Below are 19,868 nucleotides of genomic sequence, written 5' to 3'. Positions count from 1 at the left end.
TACTCTAATATCAGTTTCTTAACCAGTCAGTTTCTTTCTTGGAAGTAGCAGAAACCAATTTTTGATGATTTATGCAGAAAACCAAATGCATTAAAAAGAAAATGGGCAGCTCAGAGAATCATGGGGAGGGCTGGGGACCTGAGCTATGCAGTCAGGAATGAAGCTCCAAATTGTGCCACAGAACTGGCTCTATGAGGATGCCACTGCAGCCAGTGTTGGCACCGGTCTCTGTAGCCTACACTGTCAACACCACTACTGGCCACTGGGTGCCACCATTAACACCACTGCCACCAGAGTGTCCCTATCTGATTGGCAGAGTCTAGATAAAGTACAAGCGAGTCTGGGGAAGCAAGTGTCTGGTATTTCCTGCTTCTGTGGTAGGAGGAAGCCTGAACCAACTATAGAGACTCATAAAATGGGGAATTCTCTGAACATAGGAGGGAAGTTTAGATGCTGGGCAGCCAAGAGTAATTACAAATATTGATTGTATCATTAAAAAAAACAGAAACAAAAGGAAAAAACCGACTTGACCACTCGCTCCTTACCTAGTCACTATCCTATTTCTTTTTTCCCCAATCCAACAGTACTAAGCTATTGCTTACATTTTCACTGTAGAAGATGATAATTCAACTTTTTTACATCCCACCTCCACTATACATATGCATACTTCTCATCCTCCCATCCTTCCAATATTTTCAGTTCTGGTTAGATTAGTATGTAATGCTTACATTATATGACAGTCTGAGTTATGTATTTACCATGATTACTCTTCTTTTAGCGCACAATTTTTTAGTTTCCGTGAAGTTAATAGTTGACTTTTTTTGTTTGGTTTTTCTATATATTCATCATTAATTAATCCCCACATTTCCCCCAGCTGTGTACATCTCCTTTGAATGTGTTCACAGAGACTGGATATTCTGTCAATTTTATCTTTAAGTCTTGTCTGGAGCCTTCTATCCTGTTTCCCTCTGGATTTGTTGATCTCTAGGCCTTGCTGCATAACTGTTGTCTAGGAAAATTCCTATCTCCATTATCCTGAGGATTCTCTTTGCTTCTTCCTTGTGTTGGAAGCTTGTTTCCTAGAACAAATGTGTTCTTTGAGTAACTCCCCTATTGTAGCAAAGCGCATCCTCCAGTAGCTTTCTGAAAAAGGATGCGTGGGAGGTCAATTATTGATACCCTATATGTCTGAAGTTCTTTATTCTGCCCTCGTGATGCTCTATAGCTATAGCCGTAGAATTCATAGTTGGGAATCATTTTTCCTTAACAGATTTTTGAGAACATTGCTCCGTTGTCTTCTAGCTTGTTGTGTTGCTGTTGAGTCTGGCGTCATTCTTTTTCTTGATCTTGTATGAAACTTTATTTTTGATTCTTTTAAGGTCTTCTCTTTGTCCAGAATGTTCTAAAATTTCATAATGATATACCTTGGTTTGGGACTATTTTCATCCATTGAACTGGACACTCAGAGGTCCTTTCAAAAAAGGAAGTAATTTTCTTTAATTTTGAGTTAATATTCTTGAATTATTTTGCTAATAATTTCTTCACCTCCATTGTTTTTTTTTTTTTTTTAAGTTCTCTGTCTCTGATGCCTTTCATTGAGTTGTTGGATATCCTGGACAGGGTTTTTAATTTTCTAATGCTTTCTCTCCTATTTTTCATCTCTTTGTTTTTTTTTCTGTTTGGGTTACATCTGTTTTCTGGACTAATTTTTCAACTTGCTTTTCTAACCTATTTATGTATTTTTAAAATTTTGGCTTTATAGGTTTAATTTTCATGAGCTCTTTTTTGTTCTTCAAATGCTGATCTTTTATAGTGTGTTATCATGGATCGTGGTATCTTCTCTTATTTCACTGATGATGTTAATTACATGTTTGGAGGGAAGATTTCTTCTCTTTGCTTTGCCTTTTTCTCCTTTGTTTCATTGGTCTCTGTCTTTCATCTGAATAAGGACTGGTGACCCTTGGTCATTCATTTTTGAGAGTGAGGCTCTTAAAGAGTGGAGTAGAGTTTCTCTCTGCTGACTGTTGTATCCCTGGTTAAGCTGCATATAATAGAAGCCTGACTCAGTAGCACAACCACATAAACATTTATTTTTCTCACAGAGCAAGAAGTGAAAGGGTGAGCAAGTCAGTGTTGGTGTAGCTGCTCTAGCAAGTTATCAGTCACCCAGGCTCCTTCCAGCTTTCTGTAGCTTGTGGTCTCAAGATGGCTTCACGTTTAGACATCACATATACATTCCAGGAAGGAAAAAGTAGGAAGACAAAAAGGTTAAAGATGAGTTTCAAATCATTCTTTACCTTTCATTGGAAAAACGATAGTTTTCTCAGAAGCCCCATGAAATAGAAGATTGCTTACATTCTTACTTGACAAAAATGGCTCATGGCCACATTTAGGTGCAAGGCATTCTGGGAAGGTGACTATTTTTAAGAGGGCACATTGCTACTTGAGCAAAATCAAGATTTTGTTAGTCAGGATGAAAGGACAAATGGATAGGCAAGTGACAGTGTCTGCCACATCAAGCATAATATCTGGCACATAAATATCTGTTAAATGGACAAATGGAGAATGAGACCAATTTGCAGAGCATGGATATTCATATGCCAAGAAACAGACATTTAAAAGTAAACATGTGGTGCTTGACATCACTAATCATCGGGGAAATGCAAATCAAAACCACGATGAGATATCACCTCATACCTGTTAGAATGGCTATCATCAAAAAGAAGAGATAACGTGTTGGCGAGGGTGTGGAGAAAAGGGAAGCCTTGTGCACTGTTGGTGGGAATGTAAATTGGTGCAGCTACTATGAAAAACAGTATAAAAGTTCCTGAAAAAATTAAAAATAGAACTATCATGTGTTCCAATAATCCCACTTCTGGGTGTATATCCAAAGGAAATGAAAACAGGATCTCAAAGAGATATCTGCACCCCATGTTCATCGCAGCATTATTCACAATAGCCAAGACATGGAAAAAACCTACATGTCCTCCAAAAGATGAATGGATAAAGAAAATGTGATATACATACACACACACACACACACACACACACACATACACCCCTACACACACACACACACAGTGGGTTATTTTCAGCCATGAGAAAGAAGGAAATCCTGCAGTTTGCTACAACTTAGATGAAACTTGAGGGCATTATGCTAAGTGAAATCAGTCAGACAGAGAAAGACAAATACTGTATGATATCACTCATGTGGAATCTAAAAAAGCCAAACTTGGAGAAACAGAGTAGAGTGGTGGTTACTAGTGGGTGGGGGAATGGGCAGATATTGGTCAAACATTATACACTTCCAGTTATAAAATTAACAAGTTCTGGGAATCTATTGTATATTATAGTGATTATCGGTAATAGTACTGTATTATATACTTGAAAAGTTGCTAAGAAAGTAGATCTTAAATGTTCTTACCACAAAAAAGAAATGGTAATTATGTGACAGGCTAGACATGTTAGCTGATGCTATGGTGGTAATCATGTTGCAATATGTAAATCTATCAAATTAATATGTTGTACATCTTAAAGTTACATAGTGTTATATGTCAATTATATCTCAGTAAGGCTGGAAAAAATAAACATGGGGTTAATCATGAGACAAGACTGTGGGAAATTAAAAATTCTTTGTATTTTTGCAACTATAAATATAAATTAGAGTATATTCTCTTGGAAAAGGCCATAGACTGAAGAAAAATAAATCAAGGGCCAGTTTTGTCCTTTAGATCAGAAGTCTCTAACTCTTAGTCAGGTAATCTGGCATTGCTAGGATACTCAGTTCTGTCCCAGTAACTAAAATGAGAGAACTATTGACTTTCTCTGGACTAAGAGCCTGTCCTTATGTGACTCTCTTGTTCTCATTTTCCCAAATCTTCATTCCCAGTTATGTGCTTTCTTGCCCATTCTCCACTGCCAGACCTAACTTATCCATGACGTCATGGTCCATTGCTTTCTCATAAGACGGGGTGTGTGTATATGTGTTTTATTTGTATGTATGTGTGTGTATATGGGCTGTTGGAATATCTCATACTTGTATGCTTGTCCCAGTGTATCTATTGTGAGCAAACTTGTCAGAAGCTGAGAATATCTTCTCTATGTCCTGAATGTAGTGCCATGTGAACTGGATGTCTGCCTGAGACTTCCTATCAGGGACAGGAGAGATGACAGTAGAGGTACTTGTGTAAGGAAAAGATCCTCTCTCATTTTCTGAGGCTATTTCTTTGTGGTATCCCCTCTGCTCTAAGCTGTACATTCTTTTAGGTCCCAGACATTTAAGAAAAGGAAAGTGAGTGCCTACTGAAAAATGGAGGCCAGATGTTGATTGTCAAGTTATGGCTGGGGATCTTTTTCCTCGGATAGACACTATGCACAGCACCTGAGAATTTTCCCTCGGCAGCAAACACTTCTGTGCATATATTTGTTGGATGTTAACGCTTCTGAAGCCAGAGGAAGATGTGAAGATTAGAGTACCTTGTTCTGCAACAGGCTATTATGTAGCATTGAGGACAGGCAGATAGAACCACTCAAATTAACAGGCCTCACTTGCCTCTGATAATCCCATCTCCTGTGGCATTCTCTTCAGATTCTTGATCATTCCCCCTAGGCCTGAATTGTGGGTTAAAGCCTGGACTTGGGTTAATAGGGGAAAAATTATTAGTTAGGGTATGTTAACACTTCTTATCTGCTGCACTATTTGTGTGAAGTGAGACCTCATTTTTGGATCATTACAACTTCAGTAAGAAAATGTATTTGGCCTTCAGAAGCATGTGTGAATTATTTCCTTCCAGCATTTCTTAGTAGGATTTTAGGCTCAGTCAATGTCACAACAAATAACTTAAAAGAAATCTCTTTATGCTAACAAATCTCTTTCCTTTTTTTTTCTAGGTCTTTCTTTTCTTTCCTTTTCTAGGTCTACAAACAAGACCATAAATGCCATTTGCTGCTGTGCTCATTGTCCTAGATTCTATCTCCAGCGACATTAGTGTAAGCTCTGTTGCAAATGGTCTAAACCATGGAATCTTAGGGATAGAATCTAGAAATTTCATAGAGCACTCAGTTCAAGACCCTCTTCTTACAGCATCAATGGATAAAGTTATAGCTCAGGGCTGTTTGCCAGGAATGTGGGCTAGACATATGGATTGAGACTGACAAAGACAGTGCCCCAAATTGGTGTCCAAGTCAGGAGAATAGGGGCTAGAGCTTGGAAGTCCAATCAGATCAATAAGATTTGAGAGGGGTAGCCAGGGTCAGGAGGGCTAGGAGGCCATCCTGAATTGTTGGAACAGGACCATGCAGGTGAAGATTAGGTTTTAGATGCAATACTGACTAAGACAGATGATAAATTTAAAGCTAAGGTTACAAGACAGATTAAAAGTTATCAAACTGGGAGACTACACAGAAATTATCAATACACAGAATTCCCCAGATTCCTGCCTGTAGGGGGTTGGAGTGATTCCATGGCTGATCATTGAAAAAGACAAGAGCACAAGGTCACAGGAGCACACACAAGCTTTGTTTGAGTGATGTGCTGACAGGTTTGTGTTTGGGGGAAGGCCCTCACAATATGAGTCCCTCCACAGGCTACACTGGGGGACCCCTGCTCAGAAGGGGAGGAGGCCAAGGGCACTCCCTAGGGAGAATGGGATCAGAGAGGAGGAGGGGGGTGCCCAGGTGACATCACTGGGCAGCAAGGTGGAGAGTCTCTGGGTCAGAGATCTCTGAGGGCAGGAATGACTTGGAGTCTTTATAGCCCTGAGTTTTGTCTTATCTATGACTAGCAGATAGTGGGCATAGTATCACAGGGTATGCAAAGGAGGCAGGCTCTAGATGGCAAAAAGTCTGCTTAGTTGGGCTATATTTAAAACAATTGGATAAATAAAAATTTGAGTTTTGGCACTGGCAGGCTTTTGAACTAATGGATCTCAGCCTGGTGTGAAGAAATAAATAACTTAGGAGCCAATATCCAGAGGTGATCTTTGTCTCATTTATGTAATACTGCCTCCTCTCAAGGTAGTGCCTATCAGGGCATTGGTCCTCTGGATAGATCTAGTCTAGGAGACTGAAAGAAAGCAGGTCACAGCCTGCCTTGGGTCAGAGAGTCTGGCCAGCAAGTGGAACCTAGTGGCAAAGTGGGACGTCCAGAAAGACACTGACAGTTAAAGAACTGTGCTCTATTCATGAATGAACTTACTGATTTGAATAAACTATTTGGTTTAGATGACAAGGATGTAAAGGTGAACAAGGCAAGGCCAGACTTTGTCCTTGCAGAATGCATGGTCTAAAGCATTATTTAGACAAAAAAACAAAAAACCAGTTACAACACAGGGTAGGAGGTTCTGTGACGGCAGAAGTCCAGGGTGCTGTGGGAGCATGGAAGAAAAGGACCTCGTTCAGTCAAGGGGAGTTTGGAAAGGCTTCTCAGGGGAATTAATGTCTAAGAAGAAACCTGAAAGATGATTAGGAATGAAACTGGTAATAGATAGATGAGGGAATAAGGAGAGGGGGGAAGAGTGCCCTAGGATGAGAGATCTAAGGCATATTTGGTGAAATGAAAGAAATTCAGCATGGTTAGACACTACTGTGATGTGTGTGTGTGTGTTTGTTTTGGTGGAAAGCAAGACTGAAGTAAAGAAAGGCAGACAAGAGGTGATGGAGACCCGAACCAGGGTAATTTGTGTTTCAAGATCTGTGGTGATAGACAGAAAAGCAAGTTTGGGATATTCATGAGGTAGAATTGACTGGCATTGCTCAACAGTTGGCTGTGGAGGTTGGGGGGGAGAGGGTGGAGTCAGAGACGAAGGCTGGGGGTCTGCCTTGGGCACCTGGTGGGTGAGCTTTCTAATCCACGCTTTTTAAGGCTCTCTGCCCAGGCATCCTTGCAACTAAACATGTCCTCCCAACACTCCTGGGACCAGTTGATGATGGAAAGCAACCATTGTCAACTTCTCTTGAGCTGCTGCAATACGTGAATGTAAGTGCTAGTTTCTAAAGACTTATTAAAGTCTTAGAATTATTAAGTGTAATGTCCTAAGACTAAATTAGCCATTGCCTCTGTCATCCTTTTTCTCTTGAGTATGTAGAGAACTTCTAAAAATTAAGCACAGGACACTTAGTTTTCTTTTGCTGCTTGCTCTGAGATTTCTCTGCACTTGAGATTGGGATGTGAGCTCTCAGTTACCGCAGTGCTTCTGGGTTCTGGCACACCGATTCTAAGGGGTGACTGGGTACAATTAATTAATCACGAGCAGTGGAACAGCTTCCTTTCTGTTTTCTTGCTTTGAACATTCTCATCCTTTGCTCTTTGACTCCTCTTTTAGAAATTTTCAGGTCAATTTCATAAATTTTCTTAGGTGCTCTAAACAGTTACAAAAAAATAAGACACAATGTCTATCTTCTATGAATATGCAGTGTTTTAGAAGGGACAAACAGGTGGATATTCTGTTAATACTCCTGTTTTTCAGGGATCTTAAGGGTGAAATAATTAATGTTTTAACTTTTATTGTAGGTAACCAGAATGGAGCCGGTTTGGGAAATGTGCTTGTTAAATGCTTTGATTAGTATCTATTGATGATTGTAAACTCCATGTGACTGTGTCTCTCTTTCATCATTGTTTGCCTGGCACAGAATCAGTGCCCTGGACATATTTGTCAAAAGAATCCACAAATGAATAAATGGATTCTTTTCTTGACTCTCCTATTGTCAGCCATATGTTTTCTTTGTTTTTTAGTTGCTGTTTTCTTTAGAGCATTAGCAATGCAGTGAACTAATGTATGGTGATGGTTCCATGCTGAAATAAGGGATTTTCTTATTCATATGATTTTTGTTGAACATTTACAAAAGTTCCTTTGTGTTATTTTCTTTTATTGGTTAGAAAAAACCCTACCAATCCAAGAGCAGCTAATGGATGGAGATGAAGGAAGGCACTCTTACCTGAGGACAGAAGTGTCCTCGTGGCAACCCAGGGAAGCCTTTGTTGATGATCTGCAGATGGTGTTAATCTGAGCAGCAATGTGTGTACTGATCAAAAAGTGTTATATTTTGTCTTGACGTGGAGTGTGGAGGGTGTTTTGGGAGAAGCAAATGGAAGTGGTGCTTTTGCAAGATCAAGTTAATGCTTAAGAGAAGTGTTATGAAGAATGGCTTCCCCAAGAGGCCCATGGATCAGGCACCTAAATTGTTTTGCAGGGTCCAGACTTGTACAGTGAAAGTTATTGTAGAATGAAAACAGTTTGAGAAGATCCTCTGGGCTCCAGGTACATTGAGCCATCTCCCCAGAGTCCAGGGATTTCTTTGGAGGTGAGATATTTGGGAGATTTTGAACTCTGGAATTTTAGAGCCAAATTAGACCTCACAGATTGTCTAACACTCTCATTTTACAGATTAAGAAGTGGAGGCTCAAGAGTCTCAGTGGCCTTTCCAGGGTCATAGCTGGTTGGTGGCCAAGCCTAGGTGAGAGCCAAGTGTGTCAATTTCCAGGCCCTTGTTCTTTCTTCTGCCTTCGCTCTCTCTCATTTGGCTGTAGTGCATCACCAGCGTGCATGAGTGTTGCCAGTCAGGGCTGATGTGGGCTTCCTCCTGTGAAATGGGTAAAAATGAAAACCATTGATATCTCTGGGGGCAGGGAATGTGCGTGATGTGGATGGACGGTAAGGAATGAGGACTAGGAGGGGGACTGTAGTCACGTTTTACAAGTGCGGTGTTGATTTTCAACAACAGCAGCTTGTTGTTGAAAGGGCTTGAGAATCTAAGAGTTGCAAAGGAGGCCTCTTGGGGGTTAAATAGGAAATCTGAAGGCTGCTGCACCCTCCACAGACAGGAAGCTCAGTGATTGTTTTTATAGAGGTGCAGCCCAATGTCGTTGCCAAAAGGGACCTTGCTCACTTTTCTGATGGGTCTTTTTCTATACCCTCCTGATACCAAACCATTACCCAAATGAGATTTAATAACAGTCACATGCTCACCAGTGAGCATAGTAGCAGTGCAGAGAATTAAAATAAAACTATGAAAGTCTCCTCAGCCCTCCACCTTTCTCATTTGCCTTTTGTTTCTTGTCCACATTATTTACAAGGATTTGCTCATTGCCCTATTTTCCTTGTAACTTACTTTTTAAGCTTAATATGTAATGAACTTTTCCTCATGTGATGAAATATTCTTTAGATTCTATTCTTTTAGAGTATGATTTTTACTAGTTTTATGGTGTTCCTTCCTATGGCTTTACTGTAATTTAGTTAACTGATTCTCTGTTGTTGATTATTTAAAATTTTGCCCTGTTATAAATAATGCTTCGGCAAACATATTTGCATAAGCCTTTTTTAACTCATCCCTGATGATTTCCTGAGAGTGATTTCCTGGGTCAAGGGCTTTGGCTACTTTTTGCCAAACCAGTCTTTAGAAAGATAGGGCCATTTTTCTTTCCCAGTGTCAGCAGTCTTTGGGTGTGTGTGGAAGACTGTGGTTTTTTTATGCAATGAATTTCTATTTAGTAGGCATACATCCTCCTCCCTTCTCTCTCTCTCTTTTTTCCTGATTCTCCTTCCCTGCCCCCTCTTGGGGTGTTTTTGAACATCCCTTTGCTATAGACAGTTACAGGTTTTGTCTTGGAGTTCCGGAGAAAGCAGCTGTCATGCTGCCATCTGAGCAGTGAACTGTGGGAGAGCAGGATGGACTTGAGCCTGAGGGAGATGCTGCTGTCAGGGTGGGTAAGGCGTGGTGTCTGGCTGTTTCTGCCAGTGTTTCTGAACCGAGCTCTTCTAAAAGACAGCCAGTGCCTTATGGGAGCCTGGCTGGGCTTCCTGGAGCTTGATTTGCCTGAATGTTGAGATTATGGACCCTGTACTTTATTTTATGGGTTTTCGCAGGGGACAAACCTTTCTCCATCTCGCAAGATAAATTGTGTTCTGAGTTTTTTGAATACCTGTTACCTGTTTATGGAAAGCATTGTATATTCATAAAAGGCTTGAGTCATTGTGCATTAGAAATAGTGGGCTGACTGAGACTTTGGAATTTTGGGGTGTAAAACCTGTTCTAGAATGATGTGACTTCATTGAGAAGCAGCACATTTCTGTAGTAGTATGATGGCTTTCCATTGTGCTCTGAATAAAACCAGACTGATCCTCCTTAATAACGCCGTGGGGTTTGGCTCCTACCCACCTCCCTGACTTGTCTCATACCACCTTCTGTTTGCCCTCTGCTCTCCACCTCACTAGCTTCTTCCCCTTCAGACACAGCAAGCATGGTCCCACCTTGGGACATTTTATTAGCTCTCCCTTCAGGTTGGAATGCTCTTCCCCCCCATCATAGTATGACTTCTTCTTGTCATTCCCGTCTCAGCTTAAATGTCCTAAGAGAAGCTTCCCCTGGTGACCCAAACAGAAATAGCCAACTGGCATTTTACATTACCCTATTTTATTCTCATCACCATCTGAATTTTTCCTTGTTTGTCTCTCACCACTGAATGAGTGTATGTTCCATGGAAGTAGGAACCATATTCAAATTGGTCATCGTGGTGTGTTCAGTGCCTAGAACAGTAGACAGCTAATAATTGACACTCCATAAATATTTGTAATATATGAATAATGTAGTTGGCCGGCAAAGTTCCTTTATGTTTACTGTTAAGAGCAATGTTTACTTTTACAAGCAGGTGTCCTCAATAGACTCGGGGTCAGAAGATCTGAGTTTTAATCTTAACCTTACATTCACTAATTCTATGACCTTGGAAAAACCATTTACCATCTCTAAATCTCAGTGTCCTTACCTGTAAAATAAGAATCATAATTCTTACCCAAGAACCCCAGAGAGTGCTTGAGAGGAATAGCTGTGATAATGAACGTACAAGCTCTTTGTAAACTTCGAATCATTCAACAAATGGAAATTGTTACCTGTTCATTGGAAGTAATGGGACTACCATTGGGTGCCTCCAAAAGCTTGGAAATAGGGAAAATACCGCCCATTACTGAGAGCAGACTATTACAGATAGTCTGCTCAATGGACTATCTGTAATAGTAGATAGATACGACGGATAGAGGTGTGGGTCGTAGTCAGCACTTGACTGATGAAAGCTTCATTGGAAGCTTTATCATACTCATGGAAAGACTCTGCCGACCAGAAAGGGAGGTGGGTTGGTCAGAACTAGACAGGGAAACATCCAAAAGGCAAGTCATGTCCAGTGACAGAACATCCCTGTTGTGAGGCAAATGCCTCCATCTCTCAGAGCTGGGTGTCATTAAATGTTTGTTTTCTCTGGCCAATGCCCTGGCCCTGATTTCTTCCTCACTAAGCAACTCTCTGAGTCCGTAGTTTGATTTCCTATGTGGCTGACCTGGAAAGGAAGGGGCTCTTGTAGGAAAATATGAGGCCCCAGTTACCTTGGAGGTGATAATTCTCATTCTAAGTTGGTGAATTGGCATTCTGGTCTTATAGATCTGGCTCTGTGAGCTTGGTTAATATGCATCTGTCCCCAGACACAGATCTGCCCTCTGGGTGTTGACAGATCAGCCTGGGGAAGAGCAGCCTGGCTGGGGTGACTTTATGGCTGTGCAGCTGCCTGTCCAGGGACTCCTGCTTGGTGTCACAGCTTTCCATTTGCAGGTGATCACAGTTTAATTTGATGCTCTATCTGGCTGGGGATCTTGAATGTAGTAATTGATTTTGTGTGTTTGCCGTTATCAGTATCAGTAGTTCAGGGTGGACATACCAGAGAGGACCAGGGGGTGGCAGTAAACTCTTGGTAGTCATTTGAGCAATTCAAATTAGACAAAATTTTATTAGCCTAATATTCAGGCTCTCCTGGGCAATTTACAAAGTATTGAGGTGGAGGTGAGGTGGTGGTGGTGTTGCTCTTTGACCAGAGAGAGGTGGTCTACCAAAGTGGCCATTCTCATCCCAATTTGCACGACGTCTCTAAGTCTTATCACTTTAAGTTCTTTTCATGAAATTCTCCTGCAAAATTAAAAAAAATTTTTCTTCATTTACTCTAGTTTTCAGATTTTATGTGGAACGTGTTTTTATATATTGGCTGCAGATCAGATCGTCACTGGATTTCAGCCGTGAGCGTCTCCCAGCTCCTTAATTTCTAGATAAGGTGGACTTGACTCCTCGTTGCCTGGACTGAGCAGAGCCCAGTGCTCTCCTGAGACTTCCAGTTCATGGCCTCCTGTCTCTCGTCTCCTGTTTCTGTGGAATTAGTTCTGTTTAGGGACCATCTTGCATCGCCAGTGTGCATTGCCCTGATTAGCACATGGTACTTGGTTCTTTTTCTTGATTTGTACACACACACACACACACCTGTTCAGATAAAGCATTCATGTGTGTTAGAGGACTTTTGTAAAGGTTTGGAAGACAGCCACACAAACAACTTAAAATTGACGATTGGAGCTCTCTATTTGATACTCAGGCTCTGGTCTCCGGCCATGCTGCTCTGTCCTCTCCTCTGTCCTCCTCTTTCTGCCCTTCTCTCAGGAACAAAATCCACCCTCTGTTTTCTTACAGACCAGTCTTTCTAATCTCACTTTCTTGCTTGGTTTCTCAGGTCTTTTACTATAAAATTGTGCCCAGCTAACCAGCATGACCCTCTCTGCTCATGCCTCTCTTGCATTTGAAGCTGCATCACCATTGCTGCAAATGCTTCTCCCCTCAGCGTCCTGGGCTTTGTACATATCCTCATGCTTTGTACAAATCATCGCCGGAGGGTTCCTTTATCTAGCTAACTCCTCCTTCAAAACAGCTCACCTGTGGGCTACTTCCCCGATCCCTCAGATCAAGATGATGCTTCCCTCGACCCCTGTGACTTTAATGAATTACTTTTGATTAGGAGACAGAAGTTGAGTGTTATACTCTGAAATTGTCATCAACTTTGTAACACTGGGCATATTAAGGGAGTTTAGAGGGGCTCAGTGGTTGTAAAGTGTTATTTAAGTGCGAACGTTCCTCAAATCTAATTGTGATCTATGAAAAAGTGATGGTCATTTAATTCAAATCAATTCAACAAAGTTTTATTAAGCCTCCAGAAGGAAGTCACTATCCACTCATTCATTCTCCACACCTTCATTGGGCACATGTTGGGTGCCAGATGCTGTGTGGAGGCCAGAGGTACAGAGATGAAGTGGAGATGCCCAGGGTGATTGCATCTACAGTTTTGGAATTCAGGAGAAATATCGGCATTAGCCATATGTATTTGGGATTCATAGTGAATGGGTGGCCATTAAAGCTATTGGAGCAGATGATACTAAGTGGGGAAAATGTGGAGAAGAACCATGTAGATTGCTGGGGCGTTGGACATATCTTGCTTTTCAAACATTTCTCCTCCTGTGAGACAGAAGGTGCTCAGAGTGCAGCTTTCCTATTCTGAAGGATTGAGAGAAATCATTTATATCTTTTATAATTGGTACAGCTTAAATCATTTTCACATATTTCAAGGAGTATCACAGTAGCGGAGGGAACATATTGTAATGAATCTAGAGATTAAATAAGTACATAGATAAAATCTATCAACGTAGCCTGGTTACTGTGACTTTTTTTTTTTTCCCTGAGATGCTAGCAGCTTGGAGAATTACCTGAGGATTTACCCTCAGAGGTGTTTTGATAACTGGCAGTGGCTTTGGTTTTTTCTTTTATAGCACTCTTCCATTATGGAATAGAGTGGGGTTAAGTTTTGCTAAAAGTCGTGTGTGGCATGACTTTTTGTGGAGGTATTTTAGCAGAACTCTTTGCAGAGAGGCCTGGGTTTTCATTTTTCTAACGCAGAGCCTTCAGTTGGGCCTGGGAGACTGCTGATCTTCCCTCTCAAGCCAGCAACATGTTGTTTCTTCACAATTAAGTTGTGATAGTCAAAATTATAGCAGTCTTTAGCTAATAAAATTAAAGGTCAATCCTGTGGCACAGGACTTTCCTTTGAAATTCTCTGTATCCTCTTTTTGGAAAACTCAGTGATGAGTATCAGAATGGGTTTGGAATGTTGCCTTTGGAGTTCTGTCATATAACCAACAGATTGAGTGAGAGAGGTGTCTTTTTTCTTTTCTGTCCATGAAAATCAGAAAATACAAATGAACAGCAGCAGAAAGGTAACCTCATTTTCCCCCAGGAAATTGCTATTTACACTTTGTATATTTTTATTTAGTTTTGTTTATTGCAGTAACATTGGTTTATAACATTGTAAAAATTTCAGGTGTACATCATTGTACTTCTATTTCTGCATGGACTACATCATGTTCACCACCAAAATACTAATTACAACCCATCACCACACACATGTACCCAATTATCCCTTTCACCCTCCTCCCCCCCCCCTTCCCCTCTGGTAACCACCAATCCAATCTCTGTCCCTATGTGTTTGTTTATTGTTGTTATTATCTACTACTTAATGAAGGAAATCATACGGTATTTGACCTTCTCCCTCTGACTTATTTCACTTTGCATTATACCCTCAATGTCCATCCATGTTGTCACAAATGGCTGGATTTCGTCGTTTCTTATGGCTGAGTAGTATTCCATTGTGTATATATACCACAGCTTCTTTATCCATTCGTCCCTTGATGGGCACTTAGGTTGCTTCAAGTCTTGGCTATTGTGAATAAGGCTGCAATGAACACAGGGGTGCATGTACCTTTGCAAATTGGTGTTTTCAAGTTCTTTGGATAAATACCCAACAGTGGAATAGCTGGATCATATGGTAGTTCTATCGTTGATTTTTTGAGGAATCTCCATACTGTTTTCCATAGTGGCTGCACCAGTTTGCACTCCCACCAGCAGTGTATGAGAGTTCCCTTCTCTCCACAACCTCTCCAACACATGTTGTTTCCTGTCTTGTTAATTATAGCCATTCTGACAGGCGTGAGGTGATATCTCATTGTAGTTTTGATTTGCATTTCCCTGATAGTTAGTGATTTTGAACATCTTTTCATGTGTCTGTTGGCCATCTGTATATCTTCTTTGGAGAAATGTCTGTTCAGGTCTTTTGCCCATTTTTTAATTGGGTTGGTAGGATTTTTGTTGTTGAGATGCATGAGTTCTTTATATATTTTGGAGATTAAGCCCTTATCAGATGTATGGTTTGCAAATATCTTCTCCCAATTGTTAGGTTCTCTTTTCGTTTTGTTGATGGTTTCCTTTGCTGTGCAGAAGCTTTTTAGTTTGATGTAGTCCCATTTGTTTATTTTTTCTATTGTTTCTCTTGCCCGGTCAGATGTGGTGTTTGAAAAGATGTTGCTAAGACCGATGTCGAAGAGTGTACTGCCTATGTTTTCTTCTAGAACTTTCACAGTTTCAGGTCTTACATTCAAGTCTTTAATCCATTTGGAGTTAATTTTTGTGTATGGTGTAAGGTAAGGGTCTACTTTCATTTTTTTGCATGTGGCTATCCAGTTTTCCCAACACCATTTGTTGAAGAGACTTTCTTTTCCCCATTGTATGTTCTTGGCTCCTTTGTCGAAGATTAGCTGTCCATAGATGTGTGGGTTTATTTCTGGGCTTTCGATTCTATTCCATTGATCTGTGTGTCTGTTTTTGTGCCAGTACCATGCTGTTTTGGTGACTATAGCTTTGTAGTATATTTTGAAAGCAGGGAGTGTGATACCTCCAGCTTTGTTCTTTTTTCTCAGGATTCCTTTAGCTATTCGGGGTCTTTTGTTGTTCCATATAAATTTTAGGATTCTTTGTTCTATTTCTGTGAAAAATGTTGTTGGAACTTTGATAGGGATTGCATTGAATCTATAGATGGCTTTAGGAAGTATGGACATCTTAACTATGTTAATTCTTCCAATCCAAGAGCACGGAATATCTTTCCATTTCTTTGTGTCCTCTTCAATTTCTTTCAGCAATGTTTTATAGTTTTCGGTGTACAGATCTTTCACCTCTTTGGTTAAGTTTATTCCTAGGTATTTTATTCTTTTTGTTGCAATTGTAAATGGGATGGTATTCTTAATTTCTCTTTCTGCTACTTCGTTGTTAGTGTACAGAAATGCAACTGATTTTTGTATGTTGATTTTGTATCCTGCAACTTTACCATAGTCGTTTATTACTTCTAAAAGTTTTCTGGTGGATTCTTTAGGGTTTTCTATATATAAAATCATGTCATCTGCAAATAGTGACAGTTTCACTTCTTCCTTTCCAATTTGGATCCCTTTTATTTCTTTCTCTTGCCTGATTGCTCTGGCTAGGACTTCCAATACTATGTTAAATAGGAGTGGTGACAGTGGGCATCCTTGTCTGGTTCCTGTTCTTAGAGGGATAGCTTTCAGTTTTTCACCATTGAGGATGATATTAGCTGTGGGTTTCTCATATATGGTCTTTATTATGTTGAGGTACTTTCCTTCTATACCCATTTTATTCAGAGTTTTTATCATAAATGGATGCTGTATCTTGTCAAATGCTTTCTCTGCATCTATTGAGATGATCATGTGATTTTTATTCTTCATTTTATTAATGTGGTGTATTACGTTGATTGATTTGCGAATGTTAAACCATCCCTGCATACCTGGAATAAATCCCACTTGATCATGGTGTATAATCTTTTAACGTATTGTTGTATGCGATTTGCTAGTATTTTGTTGAGGATTTTCGCATCGATGTTCATCAGTGATATTGGCCTGTAATTTTCTTTTTTGTGTTGTCCTTGTCTGGTTTTGGTATCAGGGTAATGTCAGCTTCAGAGAATGAGTTAGGAGCTTCCCCCTCCTCAATTGTTTGGAAGAGTTTGAGAAGGATAGGTATTAACTCTTCTTTGAATGTTTGGTAGAATTCACCAGGGAAGCCATCTGGTCCTGGACTTTTATTTTTGGGGAGGTTTTTGATTACTGTTTCGATCTCCTTACTGGTGATTGGTCTATTCAAATTCTCTACTTCTTCTTGATCCAGTTTTGGAAGGTTGTATGATTCTAAGAATTTATCCATTTCTTCCAGATTGTCGAATTGGTTGGCATATAGTTTTTCATAGTATTCTCTTATAATCTTTTGTATTTCTGAGGTGTCTGTTGTAACCTCTCCTCTTTCATTTCTGATTTTACTTATTTGTGCCTTCTCTCTTTTTTTCTTGGTGAGTCTAGCTAAAGGTTTGTCAATTTTGTTTATCTTTTCAAAGAACCAGCTCTTGGTTTTATTAATTTTTTCTATTGTTTTTTTGGTCTCTATTTCATTTATTTCTGCTCTGATTTTTATTATTTCCCTTCTTCTACTGATTTTGGGCTTTGTTTGTTCTTCTTTTTCCAATTCCTTTAGGTGCATTGTTAGATTGTTTATTTGAGATTTTTCTTGTTTGTTGAGATAGGCCTGTATTGCTATAAACTTCCCTCTTAGAACCGCTTTTGCTGTATCCCATAAATTCTGGCATGTCGTATTTTCATTTTCATTTGTCTCCAGGTATTTTTGATTTCTTCTTTGATTTCTTCGTTAACCCAATCGTTGTTCAGTAGCATTTTGTTTAATCTCCATGTATTTGTGGCTTTTCTGATTTTCTTCCTATAGTTGATTTCTAGTTTCATACCGTTGTGGTCAGAAAAAGATGGTTGGTATTATTTCAATCTTCTTAAATTTATGGAGACTTGTTTTGTGGCCTAATATGTGATCAATCCTGGAGAATGTTCCATGTGCATTTGAAAAGAACGTGTATTCTTCGGTTTTTGGATGGAATGCTCTGTATATATCTACTAGGTCCATCTGTTCTAGTGTGTCGTTTAAGGCCAATGTTTCCTTATTGATCTTCTGTTTGGATGATCTATCCGTTGGTGTAAGTGGAGTGTTAAAGTCCCCTACTATTATTGTGTTACTGTCTATTTCTGTTTTTATGTCTGTTAATAATTGCTTTATATATTTAGGTGCACCTACATTGGAGTGCGTAGATATTTACAAGTGTTATATCCTCTTGTTGGATTGTTCCCTTGATCATTATGTAATGCCCTTCTTTGTCTCGTTTTACAGTTTTTGTTTTAAAGTCTATTTTGTCTGATATGAGTACTGCTACCCCTGCTTTCTTTTCATTGCCATTTGCGTGGAGTATCTTTTTCCATCCCTTCACTTTCAGTTTGTGAGTGTCTTTAGGTCTGAAGTGTGTCTCTTGTATGCAGCATATATATGGGTCTTGTTTTTATCCAGTCAGCCACCCTATGCCTTTTAATTGGAGCATTTAGTCCATTGACGTTTAAAGTAGCTATTGATAAGTATGTACTTACTGCCATTTTTAACTTTTTTTTTCCTCAGTGTTTTAGTAGTCCTTCTCTGTTCCTTACTTCTTCTATACAGAATTGATGGTCACTTTAGTTTGACCTCTGTCTGAAAGCTGTACTCTTTAACTACCCTCCTCCCTCCTTTTATGTTTTTGATATCATATCCAACTTCTTTTTGTGCATTTGTATCCATTACGTTCTAATCGTGGAAATAGATAATTTTTCCTATTTGTGGTCTTCTCTTTTCCCCTTAAATCAGTCCCTTTAACATTTCTTGTAACACTGGTTTCTTGGTGACAAACTCCTTTAATTTTTGCTTCTCTGGGAAATTTTTGATCTCTCCTTCCATTTTGAACGATAACCTTGCTGGGTAGAGTATTCTTGGCTGTAAGTTTTTTCCTTTTAGCACTTTAAATATATCATGCCATTCTCTTCTAGCCTGTAAGGTTTCTGCTGAGAAGTCAGCTGATAGCCTTATGGGGTTTCCTTTGTATGTAACTTGACATTCTCTTGCGGCTTTTAGGATTCTCTCTTTATCTTTAATTCTGGACATTTTGATTATGATGTGTCTTGGTGTGGGCCTCTTTGGGTTTATCTTGTTTGGGGCTCTCTGTGCCTCCTGTACCTGGATGTCTGTTTCCTTCCTTAGGTTAGGGAAGTTTTCATCTATTATTTCTTGAAATAGATTCTCTGCCCCCTTGTCTCGCTCTTCTCCTTCCGGGACACCTATAACACGGATGTTAGTGCGCTTTGATGTTGTGCCAGAGAGCCCTTAGACTGTCCTCACTCTTTTTAATTCTTTTCTCTTTTACCTGTTCACCTTGGGTAATTTCTTCTAGTCTTTCTTCCAGCTCACAGATCCGTTCTTCTGTATCCTCTACTCTGCTTTTGAGTCCCTCTAATGAATTTTTCATTTCCAGTTTTTTATTTTTCATTTCTGATTGGTTCTTTTTATATCTTCCATTTCTTTGTTGACATTCTCACTGAGTTCATCTATTCTTCTCCCCAGTTCAGTGAGCATCCTTAACACTCTTAGTTTGAACTCTCTGTCAGGTAGGTTGCTCATTTCTGTTTCACTTAGTTCCTTTTCTGGGGTTTTGTCCTGTTCCCTTACTTGGAATGTATTCTTTTGCCTCCTCATTTTGCCTCTTTCCCTGTGCTTGTGTCTATGTATTAGGTAGGTCAGCTACGTCTCCTGCTCTTGGATAGGTGACCTTATGTAAGTGATGGCTTAGGAGGCTTCCAGTGTGCTTCCCTCAGTTCTCAATGTTCCAGGGTGGCCCCTATGTGGGCTACGTGTGTCCTTCTATTGTGGCCTGTTAGCTCTCCCTATAGGCGCCCAGGAGGCTGAGTTATGCTCCTGGCCAGCTGTTGTAATGCTCAGCTGCTTGTAGTTGTTGTGGGCCCTTCAGTCTCTTTATCAGGTGTGAGGAGCCCCAGCACAGTTGGCTGCAAGTTCTAATACCACATCTGTGTTGCAGTATTTCTTTTAAGTGAGTAGGCCCCCAGCGTGGCAGGTTGTTAGGCTCAGGGCCTTAGAATTGCTGTAAACCTCTAGCCTATTAGGTCTCTTGTCAGCTCTCTGAGGATTGCAGCTGGGTGGGGCTGGCCTCAGGCACAGGAGCACCCAATTGTTTCAGGCTTTGGAAGGTGGGGCAAACCTCCTATGTGGGTCTTTGAGAAGCACAAGTCTTCTGCAGCTGACAAGCC

General features: G+C 40.1%; 1 protein-coding gene and 1 long non-coding RNA gene across 7 annotated transcripts in view; one reads left to right on the top strand and one right to left on the bottom strand.

Annotated features, from left to right (window-relative positions):
* Window positions 1-19,868, top strand: part of HHAT (hedgehog acyltransferase) — a 319,575-nt gene that overhangs the window by 96,955 nt on the left and 202,752 nt on the right. The window lies entirely within an intron of this gene.
* LOC147917778 (uncharacterized) overlaps window positions 1-19,868 on the bottom strand; it is a 43,183-nt gene that overhangs the window by 22,405 nt on the left and 910 nt on the right. The gene's annotated exons all lie outside the window — the stretch shown is intronic.

Source organism: Ceratotherium simum, chromosome 2 (assembly GCF_057802395.1).
Source record: "Ceratotherium simum simum isolate JZ-2026a chromosome 2, ASM5780239v1, whole genome shotgun sequence".
Taxonomy (NCBI): Eukaryota; Metazoa; Chordata; class Mammalia; order Perissodactyla; family Rhinocerotidae; genus Ceratotherium; species Ceratotherium simum.
The sequence above is the reverse complement of the archived record's forward strand: the minus strand, read 5'-3'. Positions and strand labels throughout refer to the sequence as shown.